The 27,346-nt window shown below is 47.3% G+C and overlaps 1 protein-coding gene and 1 long non-coding RNA gene across 2 annotated transcripts in view; one reads left to right on the top strand and one right to left on the bottom strand.

The window, feature by feature from the left end:
* Positions 1-27,346, bottom strand: part of LOC119091401 (glycine receptor subunit alpha-4) — a 162,803-nt gene that overhangs the window by 60,975 nt on the left and 74,482 nt on the right. The window lies entirely within an intron of this gene.
* Positions 13,788-23,190, top strand: LOC119091405 (uncharacterized). Its single transcript, XR_005093415.1, has 3 exons — positions 13,788-13,850; positions 22,181-22,325; positions 23,107-23,190. It is a non-coding gene; the product is annotated as an uncharacterized LOC119091405 (long non-coding RNA).

The raw sequence follows: 27,346 nt of genomic DNA, 5'->3' as shown, positions 1-27,346 counted from the left end.
TATAGCACAAAGCCTGCGTTATTTTGTGGAAGGGCAAAGAGTTTTTATTGTATTAATTTTAGTAATAATGCAATTCAGCAATATTGCCAAAACGAATAAAATGCGCAAAGCATTATAGATGCACCGAAGTGTTATAGATACTCGGCTACCTACGTGTGTCTATGATAAGTACGCTGGTAGGGAGAACCTAGATGAATCTGGCAATCAGGGTTCAAATGTAGCGCCACTTCTTCAGTGACCCATGCGCGCTGAAGTATGGGAACTCACTGATGTGCTTTGCACATGAACCGCGAATGCCATGTATTTTGCAGGCGTTATCAGGGATGTCGAGTTGTGTTTTTTTGTGAGAGCGCTGGCCCTCCAATGTATAATTGCTTCCCATGTTCGCCCGGGCTCTCCCAAGATTGGTGACTGTAATATTACAAAACAAAAAAAGAGGTGAAAAGCCGACTGATCCAAACTCAATCTTCCTTGGACGTTAATTACAGGTAATTTCTACTATGCCGCTCAAGTGAAGGGTTTTTGATCGACTCTAAAAATCACAAAATGCAAAATATAAATGGCATGGCTGTCGTATATTGGTGGACGTCGAAACGAAGCGACTAGCCCCTAAGAGAAACACACATTTGGAGAGGTTAGGTCAATGGGTCCTCGATTGCCGCCCCTCCCCCTCCAAACTGAGGTGAGACACTCACTGCTTGAAAGGCTTCTGCGCGGATCAGGCTGCCGCGCAAATGCCCGCCCAGCACTCTTCAGATGCCTTAAGCAGGGCAGTGTGAGTGGGGGGTTAGATACCTCCAGTTCCCACGACTGGGAACATCCTCAGGACCCCAGGCATTGCATTGGCAAAGAGCGAGACACGACCTGCTTATTATTAAGTATCAGCCGATTATTGCAGCCAGTCATAATGTTTCAAACTGAGCAATTAACTGCAGCCAACACAGACTACTTATATTGAATTATGTAATGGAATGGAACTTGTTAAAGGGAAACAAGCAAATAGTCTGAGCTGTACCATATTTGTCGGTTTATACTACAAAATGAACACTGGCTGGCACCGATTTTTGTGAACAAAGGCATACTTAATAACTCGGCTGGATCGGACCGGACAAAGCTGGAAAAAAATAGTGAAAATTCAATTTTGGAGAGCCGGTCGGATTAGACGGGATTAAAGTTTAAAAGCAACATATTACTTGTTAAGAGGGAAAGCCAACAATAAAACATATGCATCAACAACGACTCTAGCTTTAGGGGTTAAAACATGACAACACGAGGCATTATTTGCAACTACGCCTGATCACTATATTTCGCTACCAAGCCATCAACCACCTCCCTTCTTCTCCTTGTCGCGCTGAGGTTGAATTCCTAAGCGTAACAGAGTCAGCTTTTCATCATTTTTTTATTTTTCATTTTTTGTTATATTTCAGGCAATATGTGGACGAATCCTATACACTGTTGGCACATCAGTTGTACGGACCGCGTTTTGGGAGCATTAGTTTCATTTCTCGTAGAATTTGCAACACGCGCACTCAGTGAACTATGTTGGCTGGCAGGAATGCGTCTAGACAGACCATGGACTATGCATGACTGAGCAGAAACTCGCCGTCGGTGCCTTTGATGTTGGCTATTCCGCGGCGACTGTTTCTGATGCTCGCTACAATACGGGGGATGTAACATGTCAACTCATCCAGTGAATAGCGATTTTTGCCCCCCACTTTCCCAATGCGCTGAAATGACACCAGCTTGTGTTCTTTCACTCTGAGAACACGAATGTGACTTTTTAGCCCTTTTCAATTTACTGTTGGCAGTTTTTAGTGACTTCATATGTGATGTCACATCACAAACAGCATTCTTGAGAGCGTCATATCCCCAGCACTGTCATGATATTTAAGATCCGATAATTCACCCACCGTGGCGGTTGCGTTTGAGTCGCTTTAGGTGCTGGCTGTATGTCACTGACTGGGAAGGCCTGAAGCCGGGTGACAGCAGCCACGCTAACGGCCAGGTGACCTCAAAGGGGCAGGTGACCCTCAGGCAGCCCGCAACCGGGCATTGTTGGCCATGTGTATGCTTTCGCACGCAAAATTCTGCCTGGGCTTCATGCTGTGGGTGTGGGGTGAGCTCAAGATCCACGTCCACCCGGACAACCCAGCAGACCTTCAAGAGACTGGAAGCCGCCTTCAGGGACCTTGTGAGGGAAGGCATCACCCGCCGACAAGACTGGCCGACAATCGAACCACCTGTAGCATGTTCAGCTGTTGTGGCAGCTTGGACTTCTGGGGCTCCCTCCGGTGCATCAGGCTTTGCCGGGTGTGAAATTCGCTGATGACTACACCTGGCGCTGCTCGTGTTTGCCATTGAACGGACGTTTGATACCACCACAGTAACGTTTGTTTTTGACAAATACCTTTCCCCCTGTTCAAAGAAATGCTGTTTAAACTTTGTATCTTAGCCACACTGTTTTTTTTTAATCCGCTGCGTCTTACGGTCAATTTTTTCCAATTTTTCCTAATCCATCCAGTTTGGTTATCTCATGAAAAATCTGTCATATTATTAGACTGGCATACCAACAAGGGAGTTGGCATTACTAAAATGTCAGATATTTGCAGGATAGTATTTGGCGGAAAATGGACTTATCTTAACACTCGTTAAGGTGGCCGGGTTGAATACTACGCGTTTCGGCGAAGTTGGGGAACGGCGGAGTCGAAGATTGAGGACAGTTTGTGTAAAAAGCAGGCAGTAAACAGTTTAATCAAGAATAAAATCGAAAAGGCCGTCTTTTAGGCCGACCAGGAGGCCTGGATGATTCTAGACTACCTGTGCATAGTGTGCCTCTGAAACGCTACCACTGCTCGAAGGAGATTCTTTACATCAGTACGGATTATCTCCAACGCAAGCGCTAAAGCTGGATGCCTTCAAAGCCTTTTTGACCGATTTGTTGAAACAGCATGTCATACGCGGCCGCAGGTGAAGCGTGCTGCTGACTTGGCTGACAGGGTGCGGAAGTTTATCAAACCATTCCAGAAAAGAGGGGAGCACGTTTCCCCGTCATCAGAAACCGGGCCGCTTAACATCTCCATTGCAACGGTGCGGAGGGCCACAAACGAAACTGGGATTGGTCCTGTTCAAACCAACACACTGTCGTGCCTATTACTCCAGCCACTGGTCGGGCCGCGTCACTTTCTGCCAGAGGCCTTCCCGGCCTTCCGATGGATTCCTCCCAGCCACTATTCGGGCCGCGTCACTTTCTGCCAGCGGCCCCCGGCCTCCCGGATGGATCCGAAGAGAATGTAATTTGGACTGATGATGAAGGATTCTGTCTTCAAGCACAATTCAAGCAAAATGAGCGATATTGGGGACCCAGCCAACCCAGTCTGACGGATCAGTGCCGAATGCAGGGCTCATGGCTGGGAAAAAGGCCGGGAGTGGGGCCAGTGTTGAGGAGGACTGACTCATAACCTGGCTGTGCAGAGACGAGCCGTTCACTGGTCAGACATGCCGTCTGTTCTTCTCCGGAGCGAGCTCCTGCCTGGAATGCGCGCTTACTGTACGGCGACAGCTCTTATTCCATCGATCGGTGCGACTGTGCCGTCTCGTGCCGTCTCGCAGCCCGGGCCGGTCATCCCTGCACTTTCGGTTCCCGTCGGTGGCGATCTCATCCCGTCCCGGCCGCCAGGGAGGTCCGGCGGCCGTGTCACCAGCCGCCCTGCGCCTCACCCATGACCCGCTCGCAGCCCGGGCCGGTCACCCCTGCATTTCTGGTTCTTGTCGGTGGAAATCTCGAAACTCGCGACGAGTAACCCCAGATGCTGCACAAGAACTGAAGCGGGCACTAGATCACACTCACGGCAGGAGTGTACAAGAACCTCCGAACCGTGGGAGGCCAGCGGTGCCGCGTGTGGCTTGCGTTGGTGAGCAAGCACACGCGGATCGTGTGAGTGCTCACACGGTGAGCAAGCACTCCCCTTTTCATTCTTGCAATCCTTTTTATGCGGAGGAAGTGTTAGCTTTGTTCTTACGTGTATGCAAGAGACCGGCTGGAATCGTACCAACCCAGCTCGCAATTTCGGTCGGACCCCAACCGGGGATATCAAGGCCGTTCGCCAACTTTCCGGCTGGGGAATGCCTGGGAACAACTACGAAAGTGATGCATTCGGGTTGTGATTTCGATCCTTTTTCGAATCGTTTCCCAATATTTCCGTAAGCAGGGTGTCCGAGGTGTTTCCTCGAGCTACCGATGACAATTACGCACTGAAAAATGTCCAGTCCGGATTGGAATCTGCCGACCTTTCCCAAACAGCCTGTCACGGAATCACGAACGTTCTCCGATCTGCCTGTGGGGATTGCGTACGAAAAACGACTTCCTTAAGCAAATCCCACATCTGACGGCCGAGGAGGCTCGGGCGAATCCCAAGTTTTCCAAGGCGGTGGCCGATGGTAGGGATTGATCGGGAGAGGCTTGGAAAATCGGAAGCATTTTCCAAGACGGTTGGGGAAGCTTGAGGTTCTGAAACTTTCCCCTACCTTCCACGACCTTTCCCCAAGGAAATTGCTGGCTTTGATCTATTCTTAGTTTGGACGAAAGTGTGGGGTTGCATGGAAGCCAGGAATTGACATAATTTATAGATATATTTCTGGTATAAATAGCCATACGTATGTTGCCTGATTCGATGGTTCGTGACATGCTTACAAATTATGAAGCCGTTTGTGCTTGCGATGAAACCTGAGGCATGTGGATAGGGTCTGATCGGGCTAAAAGGATGAAGCTCATTCGAGGACCCATTCGGCTATGGAAGAGCGTTTTGAGATGTCATAACCAAGTACTAGTATCAAGCATATTTGCCCTGAATCTAAGCGACGAATGACAGTCTTGAATCACTCGGGTTACACATATTAGCACCTTTTATGTTTTAGTGTTATTCCGGCTGCATGCGCATGTGCGTCTTGGGGCGAGCACGACAGACATTTGTAAGCTTTTGCCGTCGTTGAAAATGTGCGTTCGAGGTCTCACAATGTTACCGGGACTGATCTGAATGATATGCACAGCGGTGAGCAAGTACGCGTGCCGCGTATACCGCAGCTCACCTCGCGTCTGGCAGTCAAACATTTCGGAGCAGTGGCAACATTCTTCCAAAATGTCAGGCGATACATGCTGTGGCAGCTGTGTGTGGGGAATGTTGTATCAGCGATGCAATGCACCGAAAATGGTGTCAATAAGTGTCATCCGGACAACAGGCTTCTGTTCATGCTGCCCGCGTTGGTCGATAATTGCCACATCAGGAAACGATATCGGAGTAGCAGTAACTGAAACGCCAAATTAGTAAAGAGGCCACAATTTTCTTATACCACAACCACAACAAAATACGAGGCAACAGAGACGAGTTTTTTTCCAGATGCCATAGCACACTGAAATTACGTGCGATGCAGCTTACTCCATGAACAGAACTACTTGATCTTGCCTACCACAGGTGGCGCCACTTACCCCAGTTAGACAGGTTGTACCATTTGGAAGGAATCCATCCAGCGTTCCGAATGGATTCTCTGAGTGCATTCTCAAAAGTGACTTATTTGTACAAGAACGGTGACCGCGGCCTGGCGATTAATTACCGGATCCATCTCACCATCCCCAGTGATATCCCCAATCGCAGAGCGCTTCGTTTGCGGCCAGTTAGCTGGATATCTGGCAGCCAACTTCCTGCTCAACAGATGTCAGTACGCGCATTGTCTCGGTCATTCAGCGGAGAACATCTTGCTCGGCGCTGTCTCGTGGACAGTCGGCAAGTCGATGGTGACCTGATTGCGTCGATAGTGACGACAGATTTAGGGAAGGCTTTTGACTGCGCGGATAAAGACGCTCTCTTGCGGAAGCTGGTTTGGTGTGTCACCCGACCTCATTGATTCCATAGACCCATGAAACCAAGTTATCTTTATCTCAGCGTCGGAGAGCAAAAGATTCAGGATGGTTCTGAGGTTCGTCCCGTGGACAGTGGCGTCCCCCGAGGGTCTTTTGTCAGACCTTTCGCTCCAGCATTGTCGAAGCATCTTCAGCCCTCTTTTCCACAGCCGTCTGCTGCAGTATGCAGGTCACACGCCCCTTCGACAGCTTCCCGCCTGACAACGACGGCTTCCTTTAGCTCAAAGTTAGGTCAAAGAAGTTCATTTCAGTAGTGCACAACTAGTTCGAAAACAGCTCTGACGATGAATGCGATAAAAGCCGACTTAAGTTCACAGTAAACAGTAATTGCAAAAGGCAGCCAGCGTTTATTTAAACTTTTTGGGGGGCTTTCATTTAACTTTTTTTGGGGGGGGGTTATCATTTCAGTCTCCGAACACGATCGAAATGTTAGGAATGGCCGTGGACCAGTCGCTGACCCGGAACACGCACGTTTTCGTGATTGTGCGCCGATGCTACGGCATCCTCACCTCATTGAATGCAGTTTGACGCCACGCACCACAAAGACCCCCATCGTGATAATTTAGGCCCTTTTTGCCTCCCTTAATTTACTGCTTGCTCGTCTGGGATGGAGCGGACGATTGTCAACTAAACTGCAGCCAAAAAGTGACAACTTGGCTACTCGGGTAATGGCGGGCGCACGGCCTGGCGATCACATCTCACCTGCTCGGGTAATGACCAGCGCACGGCCCCGTGAACACATTTTATCTGCTCGGGTAGTGACCGGCGTGCGGCCCCGTGATCACATCTCACCTGCTCAGGTAGTGACTGGCGCGCGGCCCCTCCTCGGGCAGTGACGGGTGTGCGGCCCCGCGATCACATCTCACCTGCTTGGATAGTGACCAGCATGCGGCCCCGCGATCACATCTCACCTGCTCGGATATTGACCGGCGTACGGCCCCGCGATCATATCTCACCTGCTCTGTTCACCGTTCGAAGATCGGCGAGTCTGCCACGAAGTGCCAGTACCTGGAGATGTACAGCACTCACCGCAATGTAATGCCCCAACCGTCGTTCAGGCCATCTTGTTTGCTCGTTGATGTGAGCTATCTGTGCGAGACACACGCCTGTCGTACACATAGGGGCTCCATCTACCGACCGAGAGCCAGCGAGGCTCCGTACATCGAGCCGCGTCGGAGCGGGGTGGGCTGCTCGGTGAGGCACAGGTCACGTCCAGTGGTTGTGAGCTCAGGGCGGTGGTCCGCCTGCGGATAACCTATGCTACGATCTCTGTTTGATCTCTCTAATTTTCTTAGCTTTAAAATGAATCGTTGTCTGTTCTCTTAGAATCGTTTCGCGTGTGTCTCGCATCTTGCGCTTCTTTTGCGTTGCAGCTGTTTTTTATCGTGTTTTGTGTGGCGTGGTGTCCTGAAAAATTGTCCTAGCACACATGAACGTGAACCAGCAAATTAGATGAATGCCTACGGTTCCGCTTTTTCATCATTTCAAAATACCATGGAGTCTATACTGACGGATTTGTGCTAACGTAAACAATGCAAGGTCACCTTCAAGAAAGTGTAGTTTTGACAAGTTATGTACTAGATGAAAGCTAGATGTGCCTGCCTTTATCCTGTAGCCCACACGGGTCTGATATAACTAAATCGACGTTTGGTGTCTTGCAAGGCAAGTGTAGTAGAAGCTTCATGGGCGCTACAACATGTACGATTTGTAAGCTTATTACCAGTTTCTGTTTTACAACAAACCCGACACATTTATCGGAAACAATTTGGCGGCTAGTGTGCCTGTTCATGCCATTTGCGATAAAGTATATTCCCCTGAGATGCGGCGTGACCTGCGGCGTTCCGCCCGATTTCGCGCGGCACCAGAGCTCTGGAAGCCTACAATATCTGACGTTGTTCACCGATAGTATTACCAGCGCCCTATCGGCGTCACCTGCCACCATCACTGTCCACCGCCAGCTGCTCTGTGACGGCGGTCGATGAACGCGAATCCAGCGGCGGCGTCAGTCTGCTCGCGACGCACTCCAGCCACCGGCGCCCTACCAGCCGGTCCGCGGCGCACTCCAGCCAACGGCGCCCTAGCAGTCGGTCCGCGGCACACTTTAGCCACCGGCACCCTACCAGCCGGTCCGCGGCACACTCCAGCCACCGGCGCCCTACCAGCCGGTCCGCGGCACACTCCAGCCACCGGCGGCCTAGCACCCGGTCCGCGGCACACTCCAGCCAACGGCGCCCTACCAGCCGGTCCACGGCACACTCCAGCCACCAGCCCCCTGCCAGCCGGTCCGCGGCACACCCCAGCCACCGACCCCCTAGCAGTCAGTCCGCGGCACACTCCAGCCACCGGCACTTTTTCAGCTGGTTATGGCGTAGTTGCAAGGACTTTCCTTATCATAATTCCCATATCAGGTGAGAGGTTGTCTATACCTGAAGGTAAACAATTACGTCGTGCTGGGATGTGTCAGCGCAACGTAGTGTATGTCTCATTAATCGCTTCGGCCGCGGCAATCCAGACGTTTGGAGGTTGGCCGGTGACACTCAGTGCCGGCCTGTTTTCCTTCCCACAGGGAGGTATTTGTCCCGCAGAGACGCCGTGTCTACTGAGGGAGTGAGAGGACATGCCGCTGCCTATGCGGTGCGAGGAGACACCGTGGGTGTGCTATGGAAGATAGTCCGTGCTGTATCTGGGGCGGCAGGGAGACACCCCGGAAAGTGTCCGCCGCGAAAGTCGACGTTGATGGATGTCGTCATGCATCACATCAGGCGGCGGGACGCGTCCGTGCGGCGGCGGCGGCGGCGGGGTGTTACGTCGGCCGGCCTGAGCGGACCCGTGTACGCGGCCTCGCGCAGGGGGCCGGAGGGGGGGGGGGGGGGGCTCTAGCAGGACCTGGCGTTTTTTCTCTCCGGGGCGCGCGGCCAGGCGGTAAATCAGGAGGGTTAAAGAACGCAGCATTTCAAGATGAAAACGGCAAAGCCGAACACGATAGGCGCACAGGAACGGAGCGGAGTGTGAAAGGAGCGTGGAGTGAAGCTGGCACAAGATAAGAGAGTTACTAGATAGTGGCAGTTCAGGGTTGGACTACAACGATAACGTCGTCTTAGTCCGTTATGTTTACAAAGCCAGAAACGCTTGCAACTTAAAAGACTAAAATCACATCTAGGGAAACAGTGAGGTCACTTAAGGTCAAAACACTGAAGGTCACGAGATAGTCTAAGCGGATGTGTCCCGGCATTTTCATGCGAAATCTATTGGAAAGATGCGTCCGACATCGCCCTCCTGCTTTATTTTGGTCGTCTGGTGCCTGCAGAATTCAGCGCATTCATCATCACACCAGTTTCTAGCAATGCATAGTAGAGCCCTCGCATCTGCCCCTCTCTTAAAGAAATCGCTACCGCCGCATGTTTGGCATGTGTCACATGGTACCCGTGAATGCGTACAAGGAAATGGTTGTGGCGCCAAACGAATTTTGGCCCCATTTCTTTGCACGCAACGCTTGGGTTGCTGTCATGTTTTTCCAGAGACGCGGCGGGCCATATAACCTCCGCTTCCGTGACGCCTCCGACGTCACGCAACAAAACAATTGCCTGCAGGTTTTGCGCAGCCCGCCAATCAAAGACGCCGCTCTGCGCGCCCCCCGCTGCGGGGCGTGACCTCTGCCCGGCGCGTGCTCCGGTGACTGCCGGCGGCCCCGGCGCGGCCCGCCAGCGCCCTGTCACCCGCAGCCCGCGCGGCGCGCGCGCCGGTCCGCCGCCTGATGGATGATACCGTCGGCAGCGCGACGCTGGTGTCCGCTGTCCCGCTCCGGGACGATCAGCCGGTCGGCGGAAGAGCCTAGTACGGCGAAGAAACGAGGCGGCGATTAGCGCAGCGACGGACAGGCCAGGGTCGCGGCCTACCTGACGAGGGGCGGCGGGCAGGGACGAAACGCCTCGGCGAGTGTGGGGAGGGGCGGAGGAACGAGTAGAAACAGAGCAGTCGAAAAATATTTTGTTTGGAATGGTTTGAGCAAAGTTTAGGTTATCCCGAAAAAGTGTTAGCCTGAGAGCAGTTACGCTTGCGCTTGACTGAATGCTGCCCTGATTCATGCCAGATTGCGTTCTGTGTAATTTTAGTCATTCATAGCACAAGTAACACACATTTTGGTAAACACGCAGGGCCTGCACACTGTTTCAAAGGCTTCGACAGCCTGTGTACAAGACGTCCCTGATCTCCTTCCGTTTATCAACAAATGATGGATTAAAAATGGTTCTGATGCTTGAAACTTAAAATAACTATTATGAGTTACGTTAATGCGTAAGCAAGCTGTGCCTACGGCTACGAGTGCCCGTGGTCATAAGCACAGCTTGAAAGGTCGAGTTTTGTGAATATTGCACATGCTTGGTTGCTAACATCGCTAAGTAGCACTTCCTGGCTGATCGAAAGGTCAGATAAGAGCTCCCGACTCATGCTGCCAAGAAATGCTGTTCACAAAACTCAGATACAATCACACCGCCGTCTTTAAATGTATGCATCATGTCTGACCATCCGGAACCTCTTCGGTGTTACAATAAGCGGTACAAATGTAGTATTCAGTTCACGCATGGATCGTTGGAATGTCGAATTGGGCTGGTTTCTGTTACAATAAAAAAGGACCCGAAATTGAAATACACACATATATACATGCATATATATATATATATATATATAAATGTGTGCATATATATATACATATATGAATGTTTGTACGCATAGAGCGATACAAGTCGGCCTATCAATTTTACTGTTTGAGTAGATATATCAAACCCAAATTTAGTTATCGTTACGCTGTTCATCTTCCGGGTAATGTTTGGGCTACGTAAGAACACAGGCACGAAACAGGCCACACGTTGATAAGCCTAACGAATAGGTGCCGGCCTGGTCTACCAAACGACGGTCAAACTATTCTTATTTCCTCGTAGCATTGCAAGTTAAGCGTCATGATTTATCTATTAGCGACCTTTAATATATCAGAAGGCACTGGTTAAACGGCTCTATCAGGCGAGCAAGTGCTATATCACCAACACCCGACGTTTTAAGGGGTGCGCACGATTATGGGTGTCGACTTGCATTCTTTGGTGAGGGCCCACCCAAGTGCAGAGTTGCCCCCTCCACCAATGTTGGCTTGGGCTTCCCAATATTTTTGGCTCGAACATTACAAAATGTAGGAGATGTTGGCCACCGCACAAAGGCTCTCTTCTTTGATCCTTTTACGTAATGGCGTTGCAATGGAGGGTGCAGCTGGGTAACTTGACCACGCAACCGTAAAATTACATCCTGAAATAAGGGTAACTTAGGTAAACTGTTTAACATACCATGCTATCGTTTTTTCGTCCGTCAAACGTAAGTCCAGACTCTTCCCCCCTTCCCTCCACAACTGGTCATTACATTGGCGTCGATGATTCACCGCTATCGTGGACTTTTATGCCAGGCACATTTGACCTTCTACCCATGATGGGCTACGAGCTTAGCATTGTTGTACTTGATGTCGAGACAGGAATAACTGTGTTATAAGCCGTCATGAGAAAATCAAAGCGGGTAACAGCGAGGCATCATTAGTTCACAATGTTCAGATACGAGATGGGAAACAATGTGGACAGCAAACATTTTTCTGAGACCAATTTTTAATCCGGTTCCATGCTGAGCATAATTGATCGCTAGCAATCTGAATTTACCATCTCATTATTTTAATGCATCCCCAGCAGATCCATTTTGCCTGGGCCCCTCCTCCATATAGAACGAAAGGGTATTTGCCGTGCCATGCGACTACACCTTGAAAGCAGTCACGCATAGTTCAACTCGGATAAACGCGTGACATTACGAGATGGAACTGTGATATTGTTTTTGACGTCCCATACGCTTTTCGGGGCAATGTGCGGAGAAGTTTGAGCTTCATCTGGAGTCCTGTGACTAAAAACTTTCTATCGTTTAGCCACGTTCTGTTAGTACTGTTGGAAAGTCAACGATTCGGGATGAAATCAGACTTTCGGACTGTAAGGAAGAAGTGCATCACCATGCGCAGCAGAGAATAATATTTTGCAATGCTGCGCAATGCTACACATTCAAATCAAGCTTATTTTGCAAGCTGGCCATTTATTACCTTGTTATGCTGACGAAGAACCATGCAAAAAGAAAGTAAAATGGCTTGCATAATATGACGTACATTCATTCAATGGAAATTCTGCTCGCCTCAGGCGCGTAACAACAATTCAGTCATAAACATGCATGTGGTGGTTATTAAATAAGCACATTAATTTTCTTCACCACAGTCAAAACAAACTCATCATTACAGTTGTTGCAGTGCATTTCGGCATCTAATTGGAGCAATTTGCTTTGAGCTGCAGTTCCACGCAAGCATTTGCCAATATGAATTGTTCATTTTGACCCATTGAACGTAATTGAGCACTGTTCGGTATTATTAGCTATGATTATATTGTTCATTACAATTGTTGATGCTGTGACATATTGGAATTTATAAGTGTGGTACGACGTCAAAATTAAACCAAAGCTTCGCACTTCGATCGTGTGTCACGCAAAACTTGTGACTGAAATAAAGCTGTAGTTTTCCACAGGAAGGGGGAGGGGGTGGCGCTGCGTCCCTTATTGCCGGACAAAATAGAATTGGAACAGGTTGTGTAGTTTAACCGGATGGCTTGTCCCCGGAACCCCGTAACTGGACCTGTTACGAAGCTGGATTTTCACCGCTCACAGACGTAAGACAGATGTGTCTGTCGTATAGAGCATACCACCACTAGCACAGCCTTCCCTTCGTCATAAAAATTCGTGTTTGCTCTCACCACCAGATAAAAATCGTTTCTTCTGAGCGGATAAACGATGCAATAAATTTGACACGCGTAGGGCCGTAAGACGTGCAGAGATTCGAGAGGTTAAACTGAAAGGCTCTGAAGTGTGGAAATGACCGAGGTCCCATGTGACTAACCCCATCCTGGTCTCCCACAGCAAGAACTATGTAATGCTGTCCATGGCTGCCATAGAGGAGTGCCTTCGGTGCCCGAAGGCGGTCTCTGTAAGGCGGGGGCGTCTTTATTATCGGATCAGAAGATGCACGTGCCTATAATGTCTCGCCCGTCCCCTTTCACTCTAGATCCGCCCGTGCATGAAAATTATGTTGTTATAATTAGATTATTTTTAAAGTGATACACATATGTAAAATGTACATTGCCTTTCGTGAAAACAAATCGGGCCATATCCGTTGAGAAAAATGGGTGGGGGTGAGGGGTGAGGTTATCGGACCCCCGGCTGGACCTCCCAATCATTTGCAACAATTGACACCACTTCTGACGATCACGAGTGAATCTACAATCACATATAACGTGTGTTGTAATCTTATGGCCACTTGTTATCACCATTATACTTTGGAGTGTCGAGCTTTGACAAAATTGCCAACGTTTCGTTGAAAACGTTGTTTACTAATATATTCTGGTATGCTGAAGGCTGAGAAATGTTAGAAGAATCCGGAACTCATGATGTGGAAGAGTGGGAGCTGAAGGCCATTCTTGCTTATATTAAGTTCCTGACCGCAGTATAATGCAACAAAGCCAGGCTGTAGTAAGCCAGTGATATTACAAGCCAACCATCACATAATGCCCACGGCAGGAAGCGAGTGAGTGTACACAGATAAGCACATCACGCATTCAAATGGTACAGTCGGCCCCAGAGGTGTCGAAACGAACTGCGTCAATTATCATGTGAACTTGATGTTTGGCAGGTGTCTTCGCATCAAATGTCACTGAGACTGACCTTTCTCTGTGCTTTCAGACTTTTGGCGCCTGGAAAACATGCAGACAAGGGACCACATCTTACACCTAGACCTGAAAACGTTAGCGCGGAACAAAGCGCTCCTTTGGGCGACCGTCTTTTGCCTGGTGACGCCTATTCAGTGGACTCGGTCAGAGGACGGGTAAGAACATCAATAATAAATAGGCGTGAATAGTGCTGTGCATAGTGCATAGTCACATTAGTCCTCTGTTCTCTTCTCTCCTTCTGCCCCCCTCTCTCTCATTTCTCAATTTCTCTTCCTCCCTGACCCCCTCTCTCCTTCCCCTGTCTGCCTACCTCTCTTCGTCGCTCTTGCGCACCTTATGTGAGTGTACTTAGTCACACCTGTTTTGTGTGTTCGTTACGCGCGCACTTAATTCCATTATCATTTGTGTGGGAGATGGACATAACTTGTGATTGGGCCTGTCAAGCAAAATGGTTTGAATTACAATAGTACAAACCTGTGACATCTCTTAAATTACACTGATTGCTTCTTCTTTGCTTGCCCTCGCTCTACCCTTCACCGTGTTCTGCTATTTTCGGGCTTTAGGATGGACCACAAAGGAATCTCTGTACGACTGAGGTGCTGGCATTGTGATGTCCCATTCATGGAGTAGCATTGTGGGACAGTAGGCCCCAACCTCCTGTGTATAATTGCTGGTCTGATCTGCTGTCCTTATCTCAATATTAAATCATTTGACTATAAAGTCAATCACATTGCGCAAAAAGCGTAATGATTTGTCTTTCTATAAATTTGACGTGTAAGTTACAGGCCTGCCCAAATGGCCGTGAATATGTGTGATATTCATTCAAAGTTCTATAGTCCCAACATACGGCAAAGGATGCGCATTTCGCCTGGTAAAGCGTCATTTCACTGCAGCCGTTCAGATATGGCTGCCATCTTCCTTGCGAGGCAAAAGTTCGCGGCGCGCTAACGTCACCTGACAAAGTTCGCGGCGCGCTAACGTCACCTGACAAAGTTCGCAGAGCGCTAGCGTCAGGTGACAAAGTCCCGGCAAACATTTTAGGATCTGCCGCTACCTTGCAGGGGGGAGGGTGGCGTTTGGGCGGCGAGAAAGTCAAGGGTTCAGCTAGCACACTCATCTTAAGCGCGCGATTAATTTGAGCATATCTTTCTTCCATAGCGTTGTTTCTTTGGTATTATTAAAAACACAAGCTTGTGAATTTATGTCCTATCCTCCCCACCCTGCTCGGTACTATACTGCCGTAGACTGCACTATCCTGTAACGCCCTGTGCTGCCATGCTTTGAAACAAAGTGGTTCACAAGTTTTCAGGGGGGACAGCTGCATCACTGGATGCTGTTGCATAGTTTGGTAAACTCGTGACATTCGTCCCTCCCCATCTCCCCCTGATTTAACTTTGCACGCCGATAGCGAAATCTTGGAAGCATCTCCCGCTCTGGTCTTGCGCATCCTTCCAGTCCAGCCGAGCCCATCCCAACCAAGCCAGATATCGAACAGCGCTGCTGTTGCCCGCCTTCATGGCATTGATTATGGATCTGATCCCGTCGCAGCTCTAAAAAAGATGAGATGAATTTGGAGACGGATTGAAGAGCGCTGAAATCTATTGCCTCGGCAACGATTTCAAATGAGGCATCAGCTGTCTGCGCGCAACTGGCTCACTGACGGTGGATTACATTGGACGTTTATTTTATGAAAAAATATCCAGGATATTGGATATGCATAATTGATGATGATCCTATGCATAAAATTACTAACAAAAAGACTTGCGATTAATCCGCCTACACCAATTAACACATCTGTCCTCTGTCTCTTTTACATGACAACAAATGGAGCCAAAAAAAGACATATGAATGAACTATGTCTACTACCATGTCTACCACAATGTTCACAATGTCTACCATGAATATTTACCACAGCCTCCTACAAACTCCTCTGAAAACACCTTTCATTTCTGGGGAGACTGGAGGAGATTTGAGGTGAGCCTTGAAGAGCTTGGAGGAGGTTGCAGGAGCCACGGAAACGATCAGATTTGTTTCGAAGAGCTTTGAGGAGGTCAGAGAAGCAACAGGAACAACCCTATGCTGGCTGCCGTTTGAAGGGAGTATTTCACATTCACATGGGGTTTTAAGACGAAATAGCCATATTAAAGATACTTCGGTGCTGTTGACAATCCTGTCTTCTTAAGACCTAAGCCGTTCTATCTTCTAAGCTACACGCCCGCGAAAATGGAGAAAGGTATATTGGGGAGAGTATTTAAAAGTCATGTTGTCATTCATGGCGTCATAATAACGTCGTTCAAGTTTTCCCATTCCATTAGCCACGAGGTGATCAAGACCAAGAAAAATTAGCTGTCGAGGCGTTCATATCTAGCTTTCGTGATCGCGATTTCCAGATATAACGGCCGTCGATTTGCTCTCAATCAATGTTGTGCGAAATACGATGACGTAATCAAACCATGACGGATTGAGGGGCATATCTACTAAACAGAGAATTTTGCTGTCTAGGGCAGTATTTTCCACTTAAAAATTACATTGATTGCTGTAAGTGAGCTAGTTTCATCAAATCTGATGCTTGATTCAATATTTTCAACTATGAAACATTTCGTTTGATGCAGCCATTACACGAGGGCGCGCTGGCTCAAATGGTCGAATATTCTCCTATCAGGATCGCATCACAACTACGAAGGTGCTTGACCTCTACACACTCATTTGCAGTCTTTTTGCCTAGAGGATATCAGCGGCAGTTAATAACACAAGTCATGGATAAGACAGAAGTAATAGCCATATTCTTCGGAGAAAAACTAGTTAAATGGAGATATAGATGTGCTGATATTTCGGCAACATGCCTTTATCGAAAGGAAGAGCGAAAGTGAGAGCGATAAACATTGAGTGATCTTCGTTTCGATAAATGCATGTTGCCAATCAACGCATCTATATCTCCATTCTCCTGGCTTTCCTCAGAGGAATTAGGCTATTACTAATGTCTTATCTATGTGAATAATGTTCCTCGCAAATGCAATTCAAAACTGGCATAATAACACAACTAAATGCAGGAGAAGTGAATGGAGCTATTTTTAACCCACGCTCAAGTAGTGTAAACCAAATGGGGTTGGCAGAGTTGTTCCGGGACCTGTAGCCGTCGCTCAGCTTTTTAAGATACTTACGTGCCTTAAAGTAATGTCCTGGTTCATTCCCCATCTGATTATGTAGTTGCGACCAGGGTTGGTTACCGCCACGTGGTCTTAGGGTCGGGAGCTATCCGAACAGCCGATTTTGTGACCAGCTGATGGCTAATGAATAACGCAGGGTCTCATAATTGACATAATTTTGTATTGATGTGGACAATGTGTCCCCCTATCTTTAAATTTAGTGAACTAATTGGTGCTCATCGTGAATATCAGGTACAAAGTTAATTTATTGAGACCTCGGTCAATTATTTAAGGTGCGCGGATGCTTACTAAAATTCGCAAACATTTTGTCAGATTGTGCAGTAGTCACATTTCCCTCACTAACATCTCACTACACTGTAAAATGAGTAAACTGATCGGCTATTGGCCGTAGCCATCAGATGCCGCAGCGGTCATGACTTTCACTGAGACCAACAATCGGTTACTTTTCCTCCAGCCTTAAAGAGGATATGCCACCATTTATTGCTAGATCAGATGCGTCCGAGTTGATCTTTTTTCAAAAACCTTCTGAAAACCTCTGAATAACTTCTTGAAGTAACTCCTCCAGCGAGAGAAATCTCGCTTAACACTCTGCTCACCACTATAAAAATAAAACTGTTCATTTTCCTTGTTTTTTTAAACGTGTGTGTTCTGTATGGTTCGCAGTATACGAATTCCTCGAAACGATTATGCAGTAAATGCTACGAAAGCTGGAAACACTTTGTTTCGGGCAAAACACGTACGAACACGATGTTATCAACACCAGAACTCCACGAAACATTTCACTACAGTTTTGATTTATCACTCCGGCGTTTAGCACAGTACTCTTTCCCAAGCGCGTTTTGGATTTGGGAATAATGCATGATCTAAATTAACGCGCTAGTTAAAAGTTCAACTGATATATTTCTCGATCAGTGGGCTTCGCCTCCTGCCATGCCAATCACAATAGTTTCTTGTAGTGACGTCCTTCGTGACGATGGAGGTGCCACTTTTAACCCCGCAGACCCGCAGGGGTTAAACCAGCCCAAAAGTGCCCCATGTGGTCCATAACAGCAGACGACGGACGACCATTAGCAGATTATGCTGCCTTTTTGGTGGCAGTTGTCATGACGACGGCAGTCACAACAACTGCGATTGTTGTAGGCTAAGGATACACTCTGGGGCTGCGTAGAAAATATGTACAGTGCTGTGATGAAACGTTGAAAGTATAATTTGAACTGGAAATGATTAAATAAATTTCCGGATGTTCTGGTTCTAATGTATTCGAACATTTTCCTAAGAAACTTTAGAAATTTTGTGTCTTGACGACCACTGCAACGTGCACTTAATAATTGTGCCTTGGTGACTCTAACGCACCAGCGTTATAGGCCTTACATCGTACCTACGCGTAGACTTCAAATCAGATTTGCTCCAAAAAACGTTTAGAGGGCCAACCAAGTGAACATTGAGCGGCGTAAGACAACTATGAATCAGGCGCATTTTTCGTTGTCTCGCTCACTCCAGCCATGTAGACATTTTGGTGATGTCCTTTCCTAAAACGTGATTTTGTGTCATCGAACGTAGTTTTATCAGGAAAGGAGTGATCGCTTACAATTCAAACAGCTTACTGAGTGCCTTGAGGAATATACCGCTTCGGGACTTCAACCCTTTTATGGTTTTAAAACCCCTTCTCTTCACAATTTGCTCCTGCTTCTGGGTGTTACAGACTCAGTACCCAACTATTCACTATGGTCGTTCACTATAACTTAACTTTTCACTCAGCTTGGTGAAAAACCGCGTGCTTCTTTTGAAGGAAGCGTCCCACCTTTTTCACTATTCACTCATGGAAGCGTCAGGCATCAGAAGCGTCCAATTTGGTCCATAATGCTAATTTTCTCCAAAGTCCTCTGAAAAGCCTACAATTTTGATTTCAAGTAGCAGTTTCCACCGAAGGAATGTCATTATCTCCCTGCTCACCACTGTGAAACACATAATTTCTACTTGCTTGCCTTTTCCTAATGTGTGTGTTGTGTTCCATACACCAATTGATCAAAATGTTCGCGAAATAAATGGTGCAAGAGCTTAATACTCTCTATTTAGGGAACAAAATAAACATATGTGAGGCACCATCACGCAAATTCAACGAAACGTCGCACAATGGCTTTAACCTTTTCCCGATGACGTTCAACACAATGATTCTTTTCGAAGGATGCTTTAGTTTTGGAAAGCAGTGTTTGCTTAGACGTCCAGCTCGTTGCATGGTTGTGTTTACGAAACGGGTATGTACTATTGCCGATCACAAATGGTGCACGTCTCGCTAAATGTATACGTTGCCCGCTGTGCCAACCGTAAACGTTCACTTCTTCTAAGGGCATTAATCTTAATAAATCCACAGATGCCCAAATACCAGCATGATTGTGAAGGTAGGAACTACCACGTAATGAATGTGAACATGTGTGACTGCCCTGTACCACAAAATAGTTACATCCTGATCAACCCGGCTTTACCTGACATTAAATTATGGCACCCATCTTAAGCAACGAGTGATGTGAAAGGGACAAAGTAGAATTGGGATGTGATAAAATCAAAATCAGGAGAAATGGAACCCAAAACTGGTAATTTTGCATGGGAGATGCAAAGCCGTGCATCCGGCGGAAAATATGGGGGGAGGTAATGACAAGTCTTCTGTGATAACTTGGGGAACACGATTTCACTGATTCCCCCATCCCCTTGGTTGGTCAACCCCTGACAACCATGGAAAATGAATGGAATATGAAAAAATAAGCGGGTGCTATGTGGGGAGAATGCTTTCGATAAAAAAAAAAACAAAATGTCAATCGTTGGACACTTCTGGAAAGACATTCCAAAGTGACAACGGGATTTTGGAACACTTTGAACATATTGCAGAAGATTCAACAGTTGCAAAAGACAAAATAATTTCAATAAAATTGATAGAAAGACAGCAAAAATCCATGCAGTCAGGTTGTTAGCACACCTTTGTCGACTTTGTTGGTACCCACATCGTTATATCGATGAGAACCATGAAGTGAGTGGAGCACTGTGAACGTACAAAAGCAAAAATCACGCTTGGCCATGGACAGTTCATTAACAAACTGGATTCTTAGTCAGAAGCCACAACCATTTGCTTAAAAAGGTAGGGCACCCATAATTTTTATGCAGGGATGCAATAGTAGTGTGCGTTTCAATGAAGCTACGTAATTTTATTTGGACTCGGTGAGGTACCTGTCTTCCACAGTCTAGTTCCTCATACCCCTGGGTTAGGTATATTTATATTTATCCAGCATAATTTGTGAGCCAACGAGCCATACTAAGGCACTGTGCTAGCAAATGCAAATGGGCAACGTCACAATGTTACAACATTTACCCGATGCAGCAACCCATGTTAGTCATGATTGCAACATCACAACATGCTTATATATTTTATCTAAGTCTGTTCGGTGTTTCACTTCCAGAGTTTTCAGAAACCCAGAGAAGAAATGGGTATTGAACGCCTCATTGGTACCAATGAGACAGAAGACTCGCTTTTTGACAAAACTGTTTCCTTCATTGTTTGGATGTTACCAATGATTCATATTAATATTGATCCTAAGCCACAATTAGTGACTGCTGTCTTTAGCCAAAGGTTTCAATGCAGGCTTCAGATGATGTTTTTCTGTAACCATTATCCAACATTCGGTGAGATCCAGCCATCCCGCGTTGAGGAGGACTAAGCGGTATTAACATCTTGGTACCCTGTCTTCGCGATTCACATTATGTGCACGAAATTTAAAGAGCGCCCAAAAAAGTGCGCCTGATGCTGGCGAACGTTGCCTTATGTGCGCAAGTTTTGTCCAATGCCCGGGATGATAATTGGGCTACTAAGGGAAGAAAAAGTGCAGTGTGGTTCTGAAATGTTGACCACACATTTTGTGCTGAGAAATATTTACTTTTGGTAGGTACATAATAGATATATAATAAGTATATTCAGCTAGAAATAATGCTTGTTTGCATACACTACCCTGTTGGTGATACAGTTGTGCTCCCCACTTCTACTAGTATTAATGACACGTCCCAATGATTCACCAGGGCATGTCTCTGAAATATGATGCAATGACGGGACACTTTCTTTAACAAATAGCCTTGTAAATGTGCACAGCGATGCCATATTCAGCCGTCCTTGTTGCCCCACATATGTAATTGATCCCTCGGCACGGATTGCTGACAGCTGTACCACAAAGCCTTCATGTGCGTTTCAGATTATATATTTTTGCTTAGCTAAGAGATGTTCTCTCTGATGACAATGACCAGAAACATGGAATCGGGATTGCTGAAATCCTACGTTCTTCTTAAAGGGAATGTTTCACATTTGAAGATAGTAAAACATCACATATGATGGAACAAGCTCACTTATAACGATTGGTATACTTAAGTTGTATTCGCGAGGAACATTGTTCACTCCTTTAATGAGCGGGACACTCACTCCTTTAACGAGCGGGAAGCCACCGAACCGCAGTGCCGTCATCCGCCATTGTCCGCCGTCGCGTCCGTTGTCAGTCATATCAAAACGCGAGGTCATAATCGTGCATACCTAGCAAGCGGAAGCTAGAATCAAAGCATGACATCAAGGGAAGCCTGGAGAGGCGACAGTGGTCCGTACGCTGGCAGTGGAGTCGATGGAGGGTGAATGAGTCTGGATGAGGAGCGCACTTGACCAGAGAGGTCTGCGTCTCCTCCGCGTGATTGCTGTGTCCTGGTCACGCGCTCAATTCCCGCGCCCAGCTGTTCTGTCGTCATTGCGGCTTTACGATGCACTCAGCTGCGGAGGCTTTATGGCGTCGCCTGCCCTACCATAACTGTGCATACCGAGCTATTTACATAAACAGAGAGCTAGCGGCCCAGCAATGACTGGTTCGAATATGCGACATTGGGCATGTGACCACCGCGGGCCGTTTGATGTATCGTCATGCTAATGGCCTTGACATTTTGATACCTTGCATGTGACCAGTGATTATCTTTGAAAATGGGGTTGTCTTCGCCTTGCGTTCTTTTGTGCGTCCTTATAAATGCCTGAGGCGAGTAGTTCATCGTGTGTGTTGATGTGGAAGTATTTTGACTAAACTGCAAGGAATTTTCTTTCAGACCTCTTCGATTTGAAGATTTGAAGTCATGCTAATGACCTTGACATTTTGATGCCTTGCATGTGACGGGCGATTTATCTAAAAATGTGGCCGTCTTCGCCCTGCGTTCTTTTGTGCGTCCGTAAATTATGTCTGGGGTGAGTACTTAATTGTGTGTGTTGATGTGGAAGCATTTTCACTCACCTGTAAAGAATCTTCTTTCAGACCGCTTCGATTCGAAGATTTCCTCCCACCCGAGGTTTTCAAGAAATATGACAAGATGAAACCTCCAAAGACTGAAGGTCAACCGACGAAAGTTGACTTTCATGTCACAGTAATGCAAATAGACTCGATCAACGAGAATTCCATGGTAAGCCAGTTCATAATTTAGATACTCTTCAGCTACAAATAATATCTGGCGTTTTCCAGATGTGTTGTATTTGTTTATCAGCTTCTATCATGCTTTACAAGCCCATGTCCGAAGCGCGTTGCGCCAGTCCATCAGCTGTGTCCGTATCTTGCGGCACCGAAACTAGCGGAGCGTTTTTACTGTCTCGTTCTCCGCACCCCTTGACCCTGGCATGAGCCTGTCTGAGACAGCCGGAGATTCATCGGAAGTAAATCGCTAGACGATGTCGATTGCTGCTTCTCCCCTCCCCCCCCCCCAGGTGTTTTAAAAAGACACTTTCGTTTTGGCTGCAAACATTTGACAGTCGAGAGCCGAGAATGATGAATTTACAACCTCAACATTTTCCGACCGGACGGTTTGGTTGAGTTCCGGTTCTGTTACGCTTCTTCCCCCATGTTATGTTAAGTATTATTGTCGTTATCTTCTCTTATTAAATGTGTTATTTTATGAGTTTTTGACCATACTGATAATTATTGCACATCATTTATATATATATATATATATATATATATATATATATGTATATATATGTACACATATATGCAATTATCATTGCTTTTATTCTCTCGAGATATTCTGCCCACTGCTCCCAAGCGCGTTTTGAGATCATATTATGTTTACTGATCCTTGGGTTATGTTTTCCCTAAACTCTGATTGTTAAGATACGTGTTATGCAATAATGAACCGTGCAGGACAACTAAGTACTACTCCTGGGTTTGATAATGCGCCATGCTGTTTTCAGACATATGTCGCCGACATATTTTTTGCTCAGTCCTGGAAAGATCACAGACTTCATCTTCCGGAAAATATGACATCAGATTACAGGTACGTTGCCCTGTGAGACGACAATCGTGGCTAATGGTTACATGCAACCAGGGTTTAGTATTGACATTAAGCATGACGTAATATTTTGGACCAGCTGCAAAAGTGACGAGAGAGGCATCGCCGCTTGTAATGGAAAGCTAGGTGCAATTACAGCATAGAAAAGGTCCCCGTGCCCTAGCGCGCCTTGGAAGGTAAGGATCTTGCACTGCCATGCGTCACGTACACTGTTTTGCGTCACATGCACTGCTACGCACCACATACGCTGAGTGAAACCCTCAAATGTTCATTGACAAGCCAGATACCGACAGTTCATTTCTGTGATTTGACTTCGTTCCCTTAATGCAATTGCTGAATGGTGCACTTTCGTTAAGTTATCAGCGCTTTTCTATCCTGTTTACAATCAGAGATAAGAAGGCACATTGGTTGCGTCAATTGAGCTTTATTATTTGGTTCAGTGGAAGGGGAGGACATTCGTTATTTGGTTTAACTTCAGGCGCAAATGGCCTTCAGCAAGCTAGGAAACACTGGCGCCCTTTTTGGCCCTTTAGCCCTTTTGTGGTCCCGTAAGGAAGTATACCTGCCCTGAGGTCGCCAGCGGAGACTGGAATCAAAGCGTGACATTGAGAGAGGTCTGGAGAAGCGACAGTGGTTCCTACGCTGGCAATGGAGTCGATGGAGGGTGAATGAGTCCGGATGAGGAGGGCACTTGACCAGAGAGGTCCGGCGTCTCCTGCGCCTGATTGCTGTGTCCTGGCCACGCGCTCAATTTCCCGCACCCAGCTGTTCTGTCGTCATTGTGGCTTTACGATCCACTCAGCTGCTGAGGCTATATGGCGTCCCTGCCTCTCACACTGTCAGGAAGGGCGGACACCACGGGAACAGCCAGATGCTCTGCTGGTCTGAGAAAATGTCTGGTGGGGCCAGGCCACACTGTAGTGTAACACATGTTAGACAATACAGACAAATGCCATTTAAAAGCTTAGATTGGAGCAGCGGATCCGCCACCAATTTCCGATAGGGTGGCGAGACTGTAAAACCATCACGACGCTTAACTAAAAATAACCCTATCGAGCCGCAGCGGCGAGGAACCGCCTCCCTGCTGCTACGCGCCATTGCAAAAACTGAAATGAGTGAGAAGTCTTTCATCAGAGAGCTTACCTAGATTAACCAACTGGCCGTGACGTGCAGGTGTTAATTGTGTCACAAGTCACGCATGTTTTATAACACTGTATGTGTTTCGCTGGCATTGCGTCTCATTTGCATGTGTTACGTGTTCGGTGTTGATCTATGTAGTATGTACTGACGCGGCGTTAGAATAGCCACTCGCTGGATTTCGCCAAGGTTCGCAATAATAATAATAATAATAATAATGGGGGCGAGGGGAATCATGCGCTCAATAACTGACATTCTCTTGGATAATCAGTGCTATGAAAATCCTCTTGTGCTTGCGCAAGATCACTGTGATGCATAGAGACACGGGAACCGGAGATGAAGGCAGGGGCTGAGACCAACAACTTTCCGAAAATTTAACGTTGTCTCCGTGGGCGTTGACTGAAAAAAACAATTAACCATGATTTCCTTTCCCTCTCATTGTGGAAGGATTGACAGGTAGTTTCTTCCATGCCGGGGAAAAATCCTATCGTACTTTCGTAGCTTCCTCTCAGCAGTCGGCACAGCACATACTGTCACGTAGACTAATTGCCCAGCTGATGTTTCAATGTCTAAACGTGTTTGTGTTCAGTGGAAAAACTTTGCAGTTTGATGTTTTCTATATTTCATCGTCCCACAGCTACGCTATTGCTGGGACGCCCGATCCGAAAATATTGTTATTTGTATATCGACAAATTATAACAGAATGTAAATCTGACCATTTATTATTGTGCCCACAAAAAATCCAAACTACACACTACTTAAGGATCACAGAATTCACTTACACCTTTCAGGTGTGTACCACCACCGATTATGGTGCGGCCCTTAGCGCAGCCAAATATTCTTTGACGCGATGTGTGTGAACTCGCAAAAGTGACTGCACCATGACCTGGATCCGTTCGATCCAGGCGAAGGCGATATACGCGGCATAATGCTGCTGCGTTGATCCAGTAACAGTGTGTTGAAGACGATGCGCCGACACACACACTACTGATGCATCACCATTAAGCCCAGGAAGTTTCCATCCTTGCCGCGAGCTGAAGCTACATTCAGCTGCGGCTGAACCGACGGGGAGGGCCATGATAAGGCAATCAAGTTTGACGACTTCAAGGATGAGATTCCTGCGCGTTGTGCTTCTCATCGCGGAGAACAGACGGAGAGGGCGGGGGGGGGGGGGGGGTCATATTTACCTTGGTAAATAGCAAGAGGGCGGTGCCCCCTTGTCGCTCTGGCAGCGCTGCCCCTGGATGTCCCGTAGCGTAGGTATGCACAACTTCTGCGCGACCAGGAACAAGGTATGCTGAAAATGTAATGTAATGTATGTCTGTAGGCTTCAAAAGAGGAAAGAAATGAAGAAAGGGTTACATGGTCTTTTGGTTACACGAGTGACGCTACAGCGTAATGGACTTAAAACAAAATGCACCTAAGTTGTATGTGTTAATGTGCAGCCCACGTTAAAATCCCGTGGCCGACTGGTGGAGTACATCTAGTGACAGCTTAAATATTTTCTAGTGCACCGCGAAAATGAAACGAAGCAAAGTACGCAACATTTTTAGTAGCATTGCCTAATGCACGTAGACAAAATCTCCCTGATGGGGTTAAGTGTTAAATGACATGATGCCATGTTCTGCTTGGTCCCATCCTTGGCTACGCCGCACAATTTCTTTGAAACTTGTTTGCATATTGTCTGAAATTTTGACCGTCATTGCAGGTCAGGTCATTGACATAGCCAAAGCCAAGCGATATTGAAAAACTTTCAGGTATCGCGCTGCTTTCATTTCAACTGTTCTTTTTAACCACTGAAAGTTATTATTTTTACGAAGCTTCGGGAATCGAAAAATATAAAGCGTATTACGGATGTGTCTGATTGACAATGATGCTGAAGACATGGACGCAGGGACAGTGTAGCGTTGCAAGGTCAACACCCAAACGTGTGCGGTCACCGATAGGTGGTGCCAACGAGTTTAGTGGTGTGTGAGAGGCATCAGGTATCTATTGAGAACCGTGAGCGTCTCGAGAGGTTAGTGCATTGTTTTTATGTGTAGCAATAGTATGAGTGTTTTGTTTGCCAATAGATGATGGCTAATGTAGCTACGCTTGGCGGTTCAATGATATTGCCAATCATAACTAGGTAGAACGTTGCTGGTACGAAATAATATAGCTGTCCCGAGCCATGGCGCTAGTACATTATCATTTCAACACCCCGAATACCCCGAGACACGGCGCACTGTTGAACTGAAAACGCCGTCGCAGTCTGGTGAAACACATCCACAGGTAGCAGAAGCCACGATGGCCATATGTGAAACACAGACAGGCTACCCACTACCCTGCCCCCCTTCCCAACCCCCCCCCCCCGCCCCTCGGTCTCGTCTGAGTCAACTACGCGGACCCAGACGAAAAATGCCGTCGAGTCGCCCCTGGCTGGACGCTCGGATGCGCAGCCGCCCGTGCACCCCGTCCCCAGGTTGACTGGCGTTCCAACCCGCCGCTATGCGTGACACACGTGCGACTCAAGCTGTCTGGCGTCCCAGCCCTCCGGCTATGAACAGTGGGCGGCCCGGTCCCTCTGGGCACCACACGAACGTTACCTCCCCTTCCCTCCCCCACCACAATACCTGTCGTAACACGCCCGAACGAAGACCGCTGGTCCCGTCCATCAGTGAGGGCGGCGATGGGACGGCCTCGGTCCGTCTCGTTCGAGCGATTCCCATCAACCGGTGGGAATGGGTCCCTTCATAACTAAATGTCCTTCATATTACAGTGGAACTGTCGCGGTCTGATCTCAAAATGGTCTGAAATGAAAACACCTTTTGCCGTATCAGTTTCGATCATCATTGCCGTACAGGAAACATGGTTTCGTCCCACCGACACATATAACTTTAAAATGTCGAGTTACTCGTTGTACCGCTGTGACACCACGGACGGTGAGCGTCGCCAAGGTGGGGTGACATTGTACATCAGTCAAGAATTAACACAAACACCACCTCACTCTTAACACACCTGTTCAG

The sequence above is a fragment of the Pollicipes pollicipes genome, unplaced genomic scaffold (assembly GCF_011947565.3).
Source record: "Pollicipes pollicipes isolate AB1234 unplaced genomic scaffold, Ppol_2.1 Scaffold_3447;HRSCAF=4054_pilon_pilon_pilon, whole genome shotgun sequence".
Taxonomy (NCBI): Eukaryota; Metazoa; Arthropoda; class Thecostraca; order Pollicipedomorpha; family Pollicipedidae; genus Pollicipes; species Pollicipes pollicipes.
This window is presented reverse-complemented; position numbering and strand designations above follow the sequence as displayed.